The sequence below is a fragment of the Helianthus annuus genome, chromosome 1, assembly GCF_002127325.2.
Source record: "Helianthus annuus cultivar XRQ/B chromosome 1, HanXRQr2.0-SUNRISE, whole genome shotgun sequence".
Taxonomy (NCBI): Eukaryota; Viridiplantae; Streptophyta; class Magnoliopsida; order Asterales; family Asteraceae; genus Helianthus; species Helianthus annuus.
In genome coordinates, this window is record NC_035433.2 from 33298359 (window position 1) to 33317099 (window position 18741).

Consider the following 18741-nt stretch of genomic DNA (forward strand, 5'->3'; position numbering starts at 1 on the left):
TTAGAGACTGGGAAGAATTAGTTGGTCTTAGAGACCAGGGATTTAGTTTTAGAGGCTGGGAAAGTTGGTCTTAGAGACCAGGGATTTAGTCGTAGAGATTGGGGAGATTTGGTCTTAGAGACCAGGGAGTTAGTCTGAGAGACTAGGGAGTTCAGTCTGAGAGGCTGGGTGGGATAGGCTGGGAAGACTAGTATTGGTGCAGTTGTCTGTCGACTTCATCTTCGTTCGAGTCATAGGATAGAACTGATAGATCAGTGCACGTAAAATGAGAAATGGGATTTTATAGGTAATTCCGCTTGAAATGACACATGGTCATTTCAAGGGAAATCAAGTGTTTCATTTCAAGCAAAATCAAGTGATTCAGCTTGAGTGGTGATTCCGCTTGAGATGTAATTCCGCTTGAAGTATGTTCAAGCGAAATCACATGCCTATAAATACTTTTCAAGCGAGATCAGTTGTAATAGTTCTTGTTTCCGACGGCGAAGCTCCGTCGAAGTGTCTCTGAGTCTGTAATTGCTTTCTAATCAATACAAGAGACAGTTAATAGTGATTCTAGTGTTATACAAGCTAAACAAAGACTGAATCAATGAATTCCGCCTCTGATTCAGTCTAAGACCTCTTCTGATCGACTCATTAAGGTAGTTTCTTGATCCTACATGTGGTATCAGAGCTCAGGAGGAAGAGTTCTTATTGTTTAGCTCGTTTTCGCTGGAAAATTCTGATTTCTACACCTTCTTTTCAAAAATTAACAACTTTTCACGGTTAAAATCGGCTCATTTTCTCACATATTGTGTAAAACTGTGTTTTAACAAACCCTTGAGAGTTTCAGAACAAAATTCGGATTAAAACTGATAAAAATGGACTAGAAACCTTATTCCGCTTGAACGAAACTTTTGATTCCGCTTGAAAATAGTGGTAATTTCAAGCGAAATAAGGTATTCTGTAACATTTGTGCTCGAAATCATTGTGAATAGTTCAATTATCAATAAAACAATGTTATTTGATCCCAATGTTTGTTTGGTTGTGTTTTACATTTTTCATGTTTTGACTTTTGTTCGATTTTAAACTCTACATCGCTTTCTGGAGAATTATACGCAAACTGGTGCGTAAACGTACTCAGTTTAATGCGACAAATACTCCAGAACATCAACATATACTCAACATACCTTAAATAACCTTTACATAACTTAGAAATAAGTTTTGAAGGCTTTGGTATGGCAAAAACAAGTTAATTCGCTTACAGGGACTAAACCTGACAAACTGTGAAAGTATGACGATTCGTACTAAAACAGACATTCCGGAACATGTCCATAAGTTAAACATACCATAAATATCCTTTACAAAGCTTAGAAATAGGCTTTGAGGTGTTCGGTGTGCTAAAATAAACTTTTGGATCATTCAGGGACTAAAAGTGTCAAAAAGTGCTTAAGTTTGCACTTTCGCGCATAACTTACGTTCTGAATACATCCGGACATCCAAAAATTTATGTAAGCATCCTTATATTATTCCTTAGTGTTTGGCATGAGAAAAATCCATTCGTCGCGCAATTTGGATCATTTTTCGCGCTTATGCGCATTCCGTCGTAATTAAGCGAACATCGCAACCGTACGGCCAAACGAACCGACATCCGGGATATTTCCAAGCATATTTCATGTTTCCTATGTCTTAACATCATTGTGGAGCTTGAAATTGGGTTTGACGGGTGTTAGAAGTGCCGTTACGCAACGAAACATGTGCAGGGACCATTTCTACAAATTCTGCAGAAATAAGGGCTAGGTGTGACGCGACGGGTCTAGGCGTCACGCGAGGCCCCTTCTGGACCAGATTCAATGTTTAAACAGCTTGTAACAGCCCTTCAACTCTCCAATGGCCAATGCCACTTGTCAAAACCCTATGGTGGGGGCAAAATAAGCCACCACAACCTTGCGACAAGTGTACGGATTAGATCGTGGCACGATATTCAAGAAACGATCCTAACGGTCTTGCTTTTCCTATAAATACCCCCCCCCCATTTTGGTTAAAACCCACAAAAATCTGATCTAAAGCTCTAAGTTGAGGCCTTTGCTTCATACCTGAGCTCCTGGATCGAGATTAGCTTTCGGGGACCCTTCGTAAGTGTTCTTTCGTTCTTTTATTCGCTTTTCGAGTCCGAAAGTCAAGCTTTGTTTGACTTTCTGCGTTGACCAGCCTATGGTCAACACGAAGTTCATTGGAACTTCATGACGTGAGCGTGATCACGATGGTTATAGTCCGTAGTGACTATACCTACTGATTACCACGTTATCTAGGCTCAGTGACGAGTCATAGTTTCGGCCAAAATGCGCATTCTTGCATATTTGGTAACCAAACTACTCGTGGGTATCAAAACCGTTTGTTTTGATACCAAACCTGTTTTCTAAACTTGGTTAAGCATGTTTTAACATGCTTAGCTCGTCACTTTTAGTATAGTGCTTATATAGGGTCGTAAGGTAAGCGATCTAAACAATCGCTTATACTTTCGAACCTGACCCATTTGGTCGATCGTAAGGATCCGACCAAACACAATAGGTGACCATAGTTGTATAGGGAATAACCTTCCGAGCTTATACCTTATGGTCACGACGTTAGGCGTTCCAAACGCGTTTTACGCGAACGACGCGTTACGGTAGCATAAGCTACCTAAACGGGTCGTAATGGGTCGAAAGCACTTAGGTTAGGTTTCATTTTAGTATGTAGGCTTTGTTAAACCATATTACACGAGTCTCCATACTCGTTTGGTTTACGAACCTGCATACTATCCGATCCTTCGATTTAGGTCCGGTATATTAACGTAGTTACCTATATTAGGTGCCGTTTGATATCCGTGATCTCTAGCATTATTTGGTTGTTATACAAGAACTTCAAAGCAATCTCAGGTGAGTACATAGAACCCCATCTTTTACATGTTTTCGAGGAGTTCATGTGAGTACACTGAACCCCTCTTTTACTGTTTTCCAAACTGTTTTGGGGTGAAACACATGTGCCTACTTGTTACTTTCATGCTTTCCATGTTTTCACATCATATACCTGCTATGTTTGTTATTGTTTTACATTACATTTCATGCTATGTATGCCCATTGTGTGCGTACTTAGTACATTGTTTTACATTACATTTCATGCTATATATGCCCATTGTGTGCATACTTAGTACATTGCTTTACATTACATTTCATGCTATGTATGCCCATTGTGTGCGTACTTAGTACATTGTTTCACATTACATTTCATGCTATTTATGCCCATTGTGTGCATACTTAGTACAATTGTTTACATCACATGCTTTCATTTTGTTATGACATTTGGTTTGTTTAACATGGAACAATACATTCATTAACATTAGCTACGCCGTTCGTTAGTAGGTAGTGGTACCATAGGAATTGACAACTCCCGTTCTGGACATCCTAGGTTGGTTTGGATGAAAGGAATGACCGAATTCGATACACATAACTTAGATAAACCTTTAATTTGTTTAAGGGTTTATCGCCACAGTCTCAAGGCTTGGATGTATGCATTTTCATAATACCGCATAAATGTTTGTATCAGTATAGCATGCATTTGTTCCACAAAACATAACTTTGATTTAAACCATGTTTTACTTCAATACCTTGTTTTTGTGCATTTTACATATGGTTTAGTTGATATATTTCACTTACCATACATGATATGTTTTGGGTACACAATACATGATCAACATTAAACATAAACATTTTGACATTGAATACACATCTGGTGGGTTACATTGAACATAGACATTTCGATATGGTTTACACAATAACACTTGACAATTGATTTATACATGAACAATTTACATGGTGGTTGGTTTGGGTAAATGGTTTGAGTAACGTGGCGTATGTAATATGATACAAACATGGTGGATACGCCGCTGGTACTTCCTATATATAAATGTTTGTATAATATTACCTATCGTAGCATTATTTAAATCATTTCAGTATAGACATGTTACCTTTTTCACAAATAACATATTCTTCACAAGACATTGTTTTACAAACAAACTTATCTTATACAAACTCATTTTTACTCTCATTTAACCTTACGCTTTACTTATACATATCATATGATCTTATCGTTTCTCATATGATTTACAAGACTAAACAATTTACAAGGTTCATGACTGACTGTTATTAAACGTTTTCTTTAAACTCAAGTCATGAATCCCATTTTCACAAAACCTATGTATCTCACAGGCATTTTTATGCTGACGTACCTACTTTCACATGTGTTTTTAGGAGCTGTTGCTTAGGATGATGATTGTGATACTAGGGCGGACCTGTGCCTTAGAGACATAAAACGAAGATAGACTAGTTTAATTATGTTATAAACTCTTTATTTCCTGTTTAAAGACAATGTAATACGCTTGTTTGATAAATAAAATGTAACTTTATGTTCCATGGTTATGAAACAATTAATTCTGTCCCAACACTCCCCGACGTTTTCCGCCGCGGTTGCATGTTATACGCGGTCGGGGTGTGACAGAAGAGTTGGTATCAGAGCCAATGGTTATAGGGAATTAGGTTATTAGTAGTGCTTTGACCTAGACTATAACTTTCTAGGACCCTAACACAAGTTATCTTGTGTTTAGATTTTAAAACATGCACTTCACCTATCCTTAGGTGATAACCACAACGAGAACTTCGATTCCGAATCCGCTTTGAAAATTAATCATCTGTTCTAGGATGATTGATTACTAGGTTTTGAACCCTCTGTTATATGGTTTTGAACCCCTTTGAATTTTCAAAAAATCTCATCAAGGTTTTCGGGTTTTAATAGTGTGAACACGTGCGAACTGGAAGAGTGGATGCCTGTACCCAGAGTTTTCTGTCTAAGGCTAGAGTGTTCGTACAAATCCACATAATCAGACCAGTCACTCTTACCTAGGAACTCTTGGGGTGAGTGTTCACTTATAGGCGAACATTGTTTTGACCCGTTTACTTTGATTAGACACTGTGTATCGCTTGTTTGCTTTGCGATGCGGACGGATAACCACCATCTTTGCTTTTGTTGATTTTGCTTCATCTCATTCTCTTCATCCAATCATCTCACTCGTTTCCTTTCATGTTTTCCTCTTTTAGAATGTCTCCTCGACGTGAAAACCAGATAGAGACTGCCGAACTGGCAGAAATTATTGCACAGCAGATGGCTGCTCAATTCCCAAATCTCTTTGCTCAATGGAACCAAGCCAACAACAACAACAATGCTCCATGCAATTTCAAGAATTTTAACTCGGCTAAACCACTCAAGTTTAGTGGTTCTGAGGGAGCAACTGGGCTTCTTCAATGGTTCGAGAGCATCGAGAATACTTTTCGTCACGTTCAGTGTCCGGATAATCGCAAGGTCGAGTTTTCTTCGAGCATGTTTCAGAAGAGGGCTCTTACATGGTGGAATGGGGTAATGAGAGACCGTGGTGCAGAAGTTGCTCTAGCACAGACATGGGCTGAACTTAGAGTTCTTATGATGAGGGTCCTCATCATGAACAACGAGCGTTGGAGAAAGAGTTTGATGTTTTGAAGCAAGATAGTGGCGAGCACAGGGCATATACTGATAGGTTTGAGGAGTTGAGTCTGCTTTGCCCGACTATGGTTACCCCACTCGACAAGGCTATCGAAAGGTACATCGACGACCTGCCTGACTCGGTACAAGACATCATTACTAGTAGTAACCCTACCACACTCCGTCAGGCAATCGAGTTATCAGCGACATTGACTAAGTCGCAGATTCGGAAGAATAAATTACACAGGAAGGGTGACAAGGGCAAGAAACAGTCGTCTGATAAGGAAGATAGCAAGAAAGGTCAAAACAAAAATGGAAAGGATTCTGGTTCATCGAAAAGAGCAAGGAAGCGTAAGGCTTCCCAAAACTATGTTGTCACTGCCCAAGCTAACCAGGCAGCTCCCAACCAACCCGCACAGCCTACAGCAAAGAAGCCCTATTCAGGGAATGCACCTTTGTGCAATAGATGCAACAGTCACCATCAGCCGCAACATCAGTGCCGTTTCTGTACTAACTGTGGGAAGTCAGGTCATCTTGCCGATGTTTGTCGGTTTGCTCAAAATCACGCAGTTCAGAACCCGGCTCAACAAGTTGCTCAGCCTCCTGCTCAGCAACAGGGTCAAGCTGCACGACCACACTACCCACCAGGTGCTTGTTATAACTGTGGGGATCTGACCCATTACAGAAATCGGTGCCCAAGGCTAGCTAACCAGAATCAGAATGCCAATCAGAATAAGGCTCAGGCTCGAGGTCGAGTCTTCAACATGAACGCACAAGAGGCACAAGCAGATGATAATGTGGTGAACGGTACGTTCTTTATTAATAATCAGCCAGCATCTTTTCTTTTTGATTTGGGTGCCGATAAGAGTTTTGTGTCGTTATCTTTTGAACCATTGCTTCGCGTGTCTAGAACAAAACTAGGTAAACCATTGACAGTAGAAGTGGCTAATGGTGAACCCATTGTTCTTGATTCTGTTCTCCGCAACTGCCAGTTGAACCTTAACAACCATCTTTTTCCTATTGACCTCACGCCTATGCAACTTGGAAGCTTCGACGTTATTGTGGGTATGGATTGGTTAGCCAAGCATCACGCAGAGATAGTTTGTTTTGAGAAGATCATTCGCATGTCGCTTTCGACAGGTGAGATCCTACAAGTTCGTGGTGAGAAACCTGCCGGTGGTCTCAAACTCAAGTCTTGTTTTAAGGCTCAGAAGTATCTTCGAAAGAACTATGTGGCCTTTTTGGCACATGTTGTAGCAGATAAGGGCAAAGGTAAATCTATTCAAGATATTCCTGTCGTTCGGGATTATTCTGAGGTTTTCCCTGAAGAGTTACCTGGTCTACCCCCAGCACTCCAAGTCGAGTTTCGTATTGATCTCGTACCTGGTGCAAATCCCATTGCCAGGGCTCCATATCGTCTTGCACCGTCCGAGATGCAAGAGTTGTCTAAGCAGCTACAGGAACTTTCTGACAGAGGTTTTATCCGTCCTAGCTTTTCACCTTGGGGTGCTCCCATTCTTTTTGTCAAAAAGAAGGACGGATCTTTTAGGATGTGTATCGATTATCATGAGCTTAACAAGCTTACCATCAAGAATCGATATCCCCTACCTCGCATTGATGATCTCTTTGATCAATTGCAAGGCGCTTCTTATTTTTCAAAGATTGATCCGTGATCTGGATATCATCAACTCCGTGTGCATGAAGAAGACATTCCCAAGACAGTGTTCCGTACTCGTTATGGGCATTATGAGTTCACAGTCATGCCATTCGGTTTGACTAATGCTCCTGCTGTTTTCATGGACTTAATGAATAGGGTCTGCAAACCTTATTTGGATAAGTTCATCATCGTTTTCATTGATGACATTTTGATATATTCTAAGACTCGAGCCGATCACGAGCAACATCTTCGTCTTACTTTGGAACTCCTAAAGAAAGAGCAACTTTTCGCCAAATTCTCCAAGTGCGAATTCTGGCTTAAAGAGGTTCAATTCTTAGGACATATTGTCAACGAACAAGGTATTCATGTAGATCCCTCCAAGATCAGTGCAATTAGGGATTGGGATACGCCTACTACTCCTACTGAAGTTCGTTCTTTTTTGGTCTTGCGGGTTATTATCGCCGCTTCATTGAGAATTTCTCAAAGATTGTAGTTCCTCTAACTGCTCTAACACAGAAGAACAAGCCATTTGATTGAGGATTCAAGCAAGAGGAAGCGTTTCTGACTTTGAAACAAAAACTTTGTGACACGCCTGTCCTAACCTTGCCTGAGGGCAATGATGATTTCGTCGTTTATTGCGATGCATCTAAATTAGGTCTTGGCTGCGTCCTGATGCAAAGAAACAAAGTCATAGCATACGCATCAAGGCAGTTGAAGATACATGAGAAGAACTACACCACTCATGATCTGGAGTTGGGTGCAGTTGTCTTCGCTCTTAAGATTTGGAGACACTATTTGTACGGAACAAAATGTGTGGTTTTCACGGACCACAAAAGTCTCCAGCATATCTTCAATCAGAAAGAACTCAACATGAGGCAGCGACGTTGGGTAGAGCTTCTAAACGACTATGACTGCGAAATTCGCTACCATCCTGGTAAGGCGAACGTAGTAGCCGATGCATTGAGTCGTAAGGAACGTACTAAGCTTCATTGTGTTCGTGTCCAATCTGTTATTCAAGCTCAATCCGATATCCGAGCCCGTATCTCTCAGGCTCAACAATCTTGTGTTTCACAAGGTTTGATGGATAAGGAATTTCCTTATCACATAACTCCTGCTCTAGAACTGAAGGACAATGGATCATATTACTTCATGGACCGCTTGTGGGTCCCAAGCCAAGATAATCTTCGTACCTTGCTTATGGATGAAACCCATAAGTCTCGTTATTCTATTCATCCTGGCTCAGATAAGATGTATAAGGATCTTCGTATTCAGTATTGGTGGCCTGGTATGAAGAGAGACATTGCCTTATATATATCAAAATGCCTTACTTGTCTTAAGGTTAAGGCTGAACATCAGCGTCCTTCCGGTTTATTGGAGCAACCAGAGATCCCAGTTTGGAAATGGGAAAACATTACCATGGATCTCATTACTAAACTCCCGTGCACAAAGAAAGGTCATGATGCCATCTGGGTAGTTGTTGATCATCTTACTAAATCAGCGTATTTCTTGCCAATCCGTGAGGATTTTTCGGCTGACAAACTTGCTCAAATCTACGTGGATGAAATTGTAGCTCGACATGGTGTTCCTTTGAACATCATTTCTGACAGAGATGCTCATTTCACTTCTCATTTTTGGAGAACCATGCAATCTGCTATGGGGTCCCAACTTAATCTGAGCACGGCTTATTATCCACAAACGGATGGCCAATCTGAAAGAACAATCCAGACACTGGAGGATATGCTTAGAGCTTGTGTGATCGATTTTGGTGGTAGTTGGGATTCACATCTTCCGTTGATTGAGTTCTCCTACAACAACAGTTATCACTCCAGCATCAACATGGCTCCTTTCGAGGCTCTTTATGGTCGAAAATGTCGTTCACCAGTATGCTGGAATGAGATCGGCGAGGCTCAGCTTACTGGACCTTCCCTCATTTTAGAGACAACAGATAAGGTTAAGAAAGTTCGTGATAACCTTCAGACAGCTAGAAGCCGTCAAAAGAGTTACGCGGACCTAAAACGCAAGCCCTTGGATTTTCAAGTCGGTGATCGTGTATTGCTTAAGGTCTCACCTTGGAAAGGTGTGATCAGATTCGGAAAGAAATGAAAACTTGCACCTAGATACGTTGGACCATTCAAGATCGTCGAAAGAATCGGTAAGGTAGCCTACAGACTTGAGTTACCTCCTGAACTTGGAAATGTTCATCCAACCTTTCACGTGTCCAATCTCAAGAGGTGTTTAGCTGATGAGAACCTCCACATACCGCTTGACGAAATTCGTGTTGATAAAACACTGAAATTTGTTGAGAAACCAGTGGAAATCATGGAACGTGAAGTCAAGTGGCTTAAACGCAAGCGCATTCCTTTGGTCAAGGTTCGCTGGGAATCTAAACGTGGACCCGAGTTTACTTGGGAATGCGAAGATCAAATGAAGGCAAAATATCCGCATCTTTTTTCACGAGTTTCCTCTAAATGAATTTCGGGACGAAATTTCCACAAGTAGGGGAGACTGTAACATTTGTGCTCGAAATCATTATGAACAGTTCAATTATCAATAAAACAATGTTATTTGATCCCAATGTTTGTTTGGTTGTGTTTTACATTTTTCATGTTTTGACTTTTGTTCGATTTTAAACTCTACATCGCTTTTTAGAGAATTATACGCAAACTGGTGCGTAAACGTACTCAGTTTAATGCGACAAATACTCCGGAACATCAACATATACTCAACATACCTTAAATAACCTTTACATAACTTAGAAATAAGTTTTGAAGGCTTTGGTATGGCAAAAACAAGTTAATTCGCTTACAGGGACTAAACCTGACAAACTGCGAAAGTATGACGATTCGTACTAAAACAGATATTCCGGAACATGTCCATAAGTTAAACATACCATAAATATCCTTTACAAAGCTTAGAAATAGGCTTTGAGGTGTTTGGTGTGCTAAAATAAACTTTTGGATCATTTAGGGACTAAAAGTGTCAAAAAGTGCTTAAGTTTGCATTTTCGCGCATAACTTACGTACTGAATACATCTGGACATCCAAAAATTTGTGTAAGCATCCTTATATTATGCCTTAGTGTTTGGAATGGGAAAAATCCATTCGTCGCGCAATTTGGATCATTTTTCGCGCTTATGCGCATTCCGTCGTAATTAAGCGAACATCGCAACCGTACGGCCAAACGAACCGACATCCGGGATATTTCCAAGCATATTTCATGTTCCCTATGTCTTAACATCATTGTGGAGCTTGAAATTGGGTTTGACGGGTGTTAGAAGTGCCATTAAGCAACGAAACATGTGCAGGGACCATTTCTGCAAATTCTACAGTAAGGGCTAGGCGTGATGCGACGGGTCTAGGCGTCACGCGAGGCCCCTTCTGGACCAGATTCAATGTTTAAACAGCTTGTAACAGCCCTTCACTCTCCAAAGGCCAATACCACTTGTCAAAACCCTATGGTGGGGGGAAAATAAGCCACCACAACCTTGCGACAAGTGTACGGATTAGATCGTGGCACGATATTCAAGAAACGATCCTAACGGTCTTGCTTTTCCTATAAATACCCCCCCCCCCATTTTGGTTAAAACCCACAAAAATCTGATCTAAAGCTCTAAGTTGAGGCCTTTGCTTCATACCTGAGCTCCTGGATCGATATTAGCTTTCGGGGATCCTTCGTAAGTGTTCTTTCGTTCTTTTATTCGCTTTTCGAGTCCGAAAGTCAAGCTATGGTCAACACGAAGTTCGTTGGAACTTCATAACGTGAGCGTGATCAAGATGGTTATAGTCCGTAGTGACTATACCTACTGATTACCACGTTATCTAGGCTCAGTGACGAGTCGTAGTTTCGGCCAATATGCGCATTCTTGCATATTTTGTAACCAAACTACTCGTGGGTATCAAAACCGTTTGTTTTGATACCAAACCTGTTTTCTAAACTTGGTTAAGCATGTTTTAACATGCTTAGCTCGTCACTTTTAGTATAGTGCTTATATAGGGTCGTAAGGTAAACGATCTAAACAATCACTTATACTTTCGAACCCGACCCATTTGGTCGATCGTAAGGATCCGACCAAACACAATAGGTGACCATAGTTGTATAGGGTATAACCTTCCGAGGTTATACCATATGGTCACGACGTTAGGCGTTCCAACGCGTTTTAATTAATAATTAATTCTTGCTTAATTACTGTGCTTGCTTGAAATTACTGATGAACTGCAACTTGATTTTTGATACTTGTATATACCTGCATCATACTTTAATTACCGTCACTACATTATTTACCTACTGAACTCTAGTGACAAACATGATGCATAAAAGCACAGTAGCACTATGAACGGATAACCTACTGAACATGCTGATAAAGCCAGCATCAGGCAGACACTGCCTCTAAGGCCTGTATGAGCCAGAAATATTTTACTACACCCATAGTGAGGGTAGGGATACAAGGGTTGTAGAACTGCGTCTCTAGGAATAAGATACAGTGACTGGATGTGCCTAAAACGTACACTGAGCACAAAACTCAGCACTTTAATAAATAATTCAGCTTTTAGCTAACTAATAAAGTGCCAAAACATGAGAAAAATATTACTAGACACTTTCCAAAGTGTCGGGAATAAGATGTGTCACTAAAAAGGGCATTAACGACACTTAAAAGCTTTGTTAAGCGCTTTAACGGATTACTATCCAACCGAACAACCGGACTATACCCGAAACATGAAAATATTGCCATTAACATTATTGATCTTTTTCTGAGCCAGTTAGGTTCCTTGAACACCCTAACACCTGCCATAAAGCACATCACACAACTAACCGGGTTAAGTACCTAACTAACTTACTTAACTTAATTGTTAATCTAACTATAGTTGAAATCCAACTAAGACCCCCCCCCCCACTAACCGGCCCCAAACTAGAGGGGACACACTTTGATTTCTTTTATTATTTTAATCCATCATGTTTGATATCTAAAAGGCACAAGATCCTTTGGATTAAGAACTCACTTTTGCCTATAAGTAACATATGATGCACATAAGAACTTTCACCATTCAACACCACACAAAACTCTCTCTTTCCCTCTCTACAACTCTCGGCCGAGCACCCCCATCCCCATCCATCCATTTTCGAGTTTAGTTCATCCAATTCTAACATCACACAAGCATCAAGGGTCACATATTAGGAGGTTTGGTGCAAACGGAAGGCGAAGGACCTCATTCTCTAGCTTTTATCCACCTTATTTGCGCTTAGATTCTTCCCTAGCCTCGAGCTAGTGGTATGATGCTTAAATCCCTTTCTTGAACTATTTTGAAGTGGTTAATATGATGTGTAACGGTTAAAACCCGAAATCTTACAAGATGATGCTTTAAAAGTTTACTAAAAGCACTTAAAAGATGGTTAAAAGCTCATATGATGTGTAAATGATGTAGTAAATGAATTTTGTGGTTATTTGGACCCGATCTATGTTGTGGTAGCTCAGATCATCGTTTAACCCGGGTTGGTCATGATCATGGATCATGACATAAGGTTGTCTTGAATGAAACAAGGGTTAAAAGGTGAAACTCTACCACATACGAATCATGAACTTGTGTAAAAGCGTTTTTACTTGTAAAATAGTGTTTAAAACTAGCGGATCTACGTATCTACAAGTGGTATTTTCATAGGACCGAGTGTCAAGAGAAATCATGTTTTCTAAAAACGGATCTTACACTAACAAGTATGATTTTTATAAACCACAAGTGTGTAAACACTTGTGTAACGCAAAGTTTCGACAAAATAACAATTTTTGGAAAAGATGACAAGAAGATGTAAAGACGGACTTTTTATAAAAACGGGGTTTTTACAAGATCAGATTGATTTATATAAAGATCCGCTAAAAGTAATGAGATTTACTTCGTATTTTTGAGTAACACTACAAGTTCATGTGAATTATGTGATTTACATATTTATTAACTAGTTTGTGTGTTGAACATTGTTTTGATCGAATAAAGAAATTGTTGAATTGATTTGTAAAAGAAAATGATACGCTTGAAAGCGTGGCCACCTCCAGTTACAGAGGAAACTCTGGCGAAATGTTTCTAAAAAAACCTAACACTTAGAAATATTTTCACTATAAGTGTTAGAAATACTTTTTGACATGTTTTCGAAATATAAGTTTCGCCACGACTTTATTTACAAAATATCGGAGGTGGGATTTCACAAAATAAAGCTTAGTAAATATATATTTAGTATATATATTTTTCATAAATCACTTGATGCGTGTTTATGATTGTTTTGTGAAGATACATAAATATTATTTTTAGAGTAAAAATAATATTATCAAACGTTAACGAATCCAAAATAATATGAACGCTTTCATGATAAATATATAAGTTACACCGGTAATTACTATTACCACTCGATCGTTAAAACGTAACTTACGCAATTTACGGAAATATTTATGAACGCATATATTTGACAAAGTATTATTTTGGGAGAATTTTGTGAAGTAAAAATATAATATTTTTGAGAAAAATATTTATATTTTGGGAATTAGAAATAAATATATATTAAGTGAGACTTAATAATATATTTTCAAGATATACGAACACACATGTATTAAATCCCCCCATCCTTGGGAAGGAAAATAATTACCAAGTATGCACGGAATGTAAACACGAAATAGTTGTCTAACTATTTCCCAAAAACCTAAACCATAAAGCTAAGGCACGACCGTCCGTCTAATAGAGTTAGTACATGTAGGTCGTTGCACAGCTGCTTGACTTGGAGTATACTTGGTAGAGACGCACCGACTGTGAGTTCATGTCCCCCTTTTCTCTTAACTGTTTTCAGTTTTCTAAACTGCGGGGGTGAAATATATGTTACTTTGATTATGAATACTTTATACATGGTATGGTTAGCGTAAGGAGGGTTACTACTTAGATCATGTGAATGGGTAGGCGGAAACTTGAGGTCATTAATCCTCAGGGTAGGACCGAGGGGCAGGAGCGATAGATCTATTTGGGTGTAGCGAGCCCAGTCCCAGGCCCAGCATAACGGACCTCAGGATGACTTTGTACCCGACACATAAATCTTCTAGGTTTGAGCCTTCCTACTTGCATTTCACACATATCAATGGCCTTGCAAACCATTGGTGATTTCTTTTTCCTTATTTGCTACATACCAGGATTTTGATAAATACAAAGGTTTATTTACTCACTTACACATGAACTCGCTCAACATTATTGTTGATTTTTCAACTTACATGTATTTCAGGGAATTAAAGGATCTGGCACGGTATGGCACGTTTTCCCGCTGCACTAGTACGAGGTCATCCGGGTTTAGGGAATGCGACTCTTTCCTGGACAAGTCACAATCCTTAAACTGTGTTGGTGTTATGTTGATGTTTATATTTGTTGAACAATGTTTATGTTTTAGGGTGTGTTCCCGTTGATACAATGTTATTGTACTTGGTTTTTAAAACTAAATTAAATGGATGATCTTGCATGGTTTTTATTCATATAGCTTTGTTATGGTTAAGCTATGGTATTAAGAAGTCACACCAAATTAACCACGCTTCCGCAAAGCCAGGGTGTGACAGCTTGGTATCAGAGCTCTGATCATAGCGAACTAGGATTCCTTCTCGAGTCTAGACTATGATCATTAGGGCTCTCACGAAAACATTTTTACTGCATACCACTTAAGTCCAGATCCAAAACGTTTTTATAAATAAATGTTGAGCACATTTTATTTATTTATTTTTAGGCTCAGTCTTGGAGGCTGAGGCTCGGTCTTGGAGACCGAGGCTCAATCTAGGAGATCGAGGTAGATGGCTAGTGAGACTAGGAATAGTAGGCTCAGTCTTGGAGGCTGAGGCTCGGTCTTAGAGGCCGAGGCTCGATCTAAGAGATCGAGGTAGATAGCTAGTGAGTCTAGGGAGAATAGGCTCAGTCTTGGAGGCTGAGGCTCGGTCTTGGAGGCCGAGGCTCGATCTGAGAGGTCGAGGTAGATGATAGAGCAGTCTTAGAGACTGGGAGGAATTTGGCTAGTGAGACTAGGAGTGTCAGTCTTAGAGACTGGGAGGCTAGTGGGACTAGGAAAATTATGTGATTTCCTACTTGGTGACCAATGTGTTTATCTGACTGTATGACTGATTATTTGTGCATATTTGTGTTTATGTTACAGACTCATGGACTTGCCCGGTACAGGCGACTCAGACACCACCGGACCTAGACCCGTAATATCTAATGACCTAGCGTCTTCGGAGCACGAGGTGCACACGTCGGATGTTTCTCGCACGGACGAGGACGACTTCCATCCCTTCGCGCTACCTAACGGGGCTGATGAGCTCGCCGATGGCCCTCTTGTTGAGTACCTACCGTTAGTGGAGATTCCTGCTCCCATACCCTTAGCTGTTTACCCTGCCTACGATTTACTTCTTGACGCCGAGGCTGACGGCGATATTGATCTGTTTGACGCTGATCTCCTAGAGGATGAGGAGGAGGGCGAGGCCCTCATAGCCGACAGAGGACTTTTACTGCTTGCAGATGCTCCAGCTGCGGAGTCACCTGCGCACTCACCTGCTCCAGACTCCTTCGAGTCTGTGGCCTCCGCACCTTCCCACACTCTGAGCGCACAACACTTTTCACATGGTTCAGATCCTGACCAGGCATCCTCTGTTGCCCCTATACCTAGCTTTGCTTTCGACCATGAGATGGCTTTTGATGATCCCGAGCCTGCCATGGCCCCTGAGCAGGCAGCCGCTCTAGACCCTGTGCTCGAGCATGACCCCGTTCATGTTGGCATGCCTATTGAGCCTATGATTGCTGACCCACCTGCTGATGATCACCCTGTGGATGCTCCATTGTTGGAGGGCGATCATGTCATTGCTGCTGATCATGTTGATCACCCACTTATTGCTGATGCACCCGTTCACCCTTTTGTTGCTCCCCCATCTGATCCCGTTCCACTAGAGCCCGAGCATGCACTGTTCGCGGCACACATGGATCCCCCAGATGAGCACGCACAGCACGGGTGGATTCCTGCTGATGATGATGTTCCGCCTATTCCCCCTCACATCACTGATGCTCAACACGTTGATTTCTCTTTTTCAGTTCCTCAGTTTACACCTCCAGCGCGACCTGGAGAGGGTTCTTCGGCCCATCCCTTTGGGCATGTGCCGACGTCTGTTCCCTTCATGCCACAGTTTCCACCTGTTTTACCCCCTGTTTCTCCATTTCATGTGGCACCTTTTGATCCAGCCAGGGAGCCGTTTCTCTGGTCATCACCGCCTGTCATGCCACCGACTGACCCCTACCATCCCTTCCATGTGGGGCACACTATTGAGGACGTGTTGATGTCTTTCGTTTTTCAGCATGAGTCACACACGCAGCGCATTCAGGAGCTCGAGAGAGCTCAGCCACCGCCATGTCCGTGTTATGGTCAGACACACTCTCCTTTGCAGCCTTCTCGACCGGTACCACCAGACTATGCTGCACGACTTCTCGCTTTAGAGCGATAGGTTGCTTCTTTTATTCATACTCAGAGAGCCATGGAGGAGGACTGGCTCCAGTTGCGTCGTTTGTTTTACACTCACTTTCCCCCTCCTCCCTCGCCATCCGTATAGAGCTCATCAGTACCGTTTGGGTAGACGTTGGTGAGAAGACCGTGATTGCTTTTGACTGCACAACATTTTTGGAGACTACTTTCTGATTATGACTTTTGTTGATTTTGTACATGGGATGTAGTGACACTGAATTGATATAGTTTTTGGACAGGGGTGATGTAGCCCCTAGTTGATTGATGATTGTATGACACTGTGATGTACTGATACACTTACTATGTGGTCTCGATATATGGCAATCGCAGTATTCTCATCATATTTGAGGCTTGATTGATTATTTATGTTTTGATGACATGGGATGTTGTGTGAATGATATTTGTGACAAGAGATGATATGTGAATGATATATTGATAACATGAGATGTTATGTACTATTACTATTATTATATACGTGCGCTTTACTATGGCCTGACCAACGTAAACACATCTTTAGAAGATGCCGCCGAGACGTCAAGAACCGCAGATGCCTACCAATCAGGCAGAACTCCAGCAGATCATTGCTGCTGCCATCGCACAATACGCCGCCTCTCAAGGAGGGACTAGTGGAAGCCACTCAGGCAACACTGGCAACAACAACAACCCACCTCATGGTAATACTAAGTCATTTAGACATACCATGACCTAATTGGATATCTATAGCAAAGATGCTAATGCCGTTCACATGTTATACTGTTCGTGCAGGGTGCACCTACAAACAGTTTCTAGACTGCAAGCCAGTCAACTTTGATGGCACAGGAGGTGCTGTCGCCTTTGTTCGTTGGGCTGAGAAAACTGAATCTGTTCTTCGCATGAGTAAATGCGCACTAGATCAGCAAGTCACCTATATCTCTGGGCTATTCTTGGATGGAGCCCTATCTTGGTGGAATTTGCAAGTACAGACACTTGGTGAAGCTGCTGCCTACGCGCTAACCTGGACCGAATTGAAGGAAATTATGCGCAAAAAGTATTGTTCCCGCGCTGAAATCCAAAGATTGGAAACAGAGTTCTGGCATTTAAAGATGGAAGGTCCAAAGATCTCAGAATACGTTCAGAGGTTTCATGACTTATCGCATGTGGTACCCTACATGGTCACTCCGGAGTTCAAAAGGATTGAACGTTTTATTTGGGGATTAGCTCCTCAAATCATAAGCATGGTGACCTCCTCCAAGCCTGCGACTATTACTGAGGCGATTGATTTGAGCGTGGCTCTCACAGAGGAGGCTATTCGCCTGAACAAGTTTGATGAAGCTGAGCCAAAGAAGAAAGAGACTCATGTGGAGTCATCAGGAGGTAACAAGCGGAAGTTTTCAAACTTCAAGCAAGGCACTAGCGGTGTGGTTAAGAAAGGGGAATCAAGCACGCCAACTCAGGTTACAGCTGGTAGTGGGAAGAAAGGAAAAGGATACATGGGCGCCCAGCCCAAATGTAATACCTGCCAGCGCCACCATTCTGGCCGATGTGGTTTGAAAGTTTGTGAAGCTTGTGGAAAGACTGGCCACTTGAAGGATTCTTGTTGGGCCATAGCTGGTCAGAGAGGCCAGGGAGGATTCGGAAACAGAAACACCAACCGGGGCGGAAATGGAAATCGCCCACAAGGGAACAATGGAGGTGATGGAAATCGAGTTAACAATGCAAATCAAGCGGGCGCTGTGAATCGTAACCAGAGGAACAATCAAGTTGGAAATGGTGGTGGTAATGGGCAAAGGCCCGGATGCTTCAACTGTGGTGATCTTGGGCATTACAAGAGGAATTGCCCATAGTTGAACCAAGCCCGCGGGAGGGTTTTCAACATGGAAGCGAGGGAGGCGCGCCAGGATCCCAATGTTGTCACTGGTACGTTCCCTGTAAACCAACGCTATGCAACCGTTTTATTTGATACTGGCGCCGATTATAGCTTCGTGTCGTTAGAGTTTAAGAATATGCTTGGTTTAGCCGCTAGTAAGTTAGATATTCCGTACTCGATCGAATTGGCTAATGGAAAGTTGGTA